We start from the raw sequence: 914 nt of genomic DNA, 5'->3' as shown, positions 1-914 counted from the left end.
TTTGATTACAGTTTCAATTTCCATGCTTGTGATGGGTCTGTTAAGATTTTCTATTTCTTCCTGGTCCAGCTTTGGAAAGTTGTACTTTTCTAAGAATTTGTCCATTTCTTCCACGGACCACCACTTTCTTATCCATTCATCTGCTGATGGACGTCTAGGTTGCTTCCATGTCCTGGCTATCATAAACAGTGCTGTGATGAACATTGGGGTACACATGTCTCTTTCAATTCTTGTTTCCTCAGTGTGTATCCCCAGCAGTGGGATTGCTGGGTCATATGGCAGTTCTATTTCCAGTGTTTTAAGGAATCTCCACACTATTCTCCATAGTGGCTGTACTAGTTTGCATTCCCACCAACAGTGTAAAAGTGTTCCCTTTTCTCCACACCCTCCTCAGCATTTATTGCTTGTAGACTTTTGGATTGCAGCCATTCTGACTGGTGTGAAATGGTACCTCATTGTGGTTTGGATTTGGATTTCTCTGGTAATGAGTGACGTTGAGCCTCTTTTCATGTATTTGTTAGTCATCTGTATGTCTTCTTTGGACAAATGTCTGTTTAGTTCTTTGGCCCACTTTTTGATTGGAATGTTTATTTTTCTGGAATTGAGCTGCAGGAGTTGCTTGCATATTTTTGAGGTAAATTCTTTGTCAGTTGCTTCATTTGCTATTATTTTCTCCCATTCTTAAGGCTGTCTTTTCACCTTGCTTATAGTTTCTTTTGTTGTGCAGAAGCTTTTAATTTTAATTAGGTCCCATTTGTTTATTTTTGCTTTTATTTCCAATATTCTGGGAGGTGGGTCATAGAGGATCCTGCTGTGATTTATGTCAGAGAGTGTTTTGCCTATGTTTTCCTCTAGGAGTTTTATAGTGTCTGGTCTTACGTTTAGATCTTTAATCTATTTTGAGTTTATTTTTG

The sequence above is a fragment of the Bison bison genome, unplaced genomic scaffold, assembly GCF_000754665.1.
Source record: "Bison bison bison isolate TAMUID 2011002044 unplaced genomic scaffold, Bison_UMD1.0 scf7180017864535, whole genome shotgun sequence".
Lineage (NCBI taxonomy): Eukaryota > Metazoa > Chordata > Mammalia > Artiodactyla > Bovidae > Bison > Bison bison.
This window is presented reverse-complemented; position numbering follows the sequence as displayed.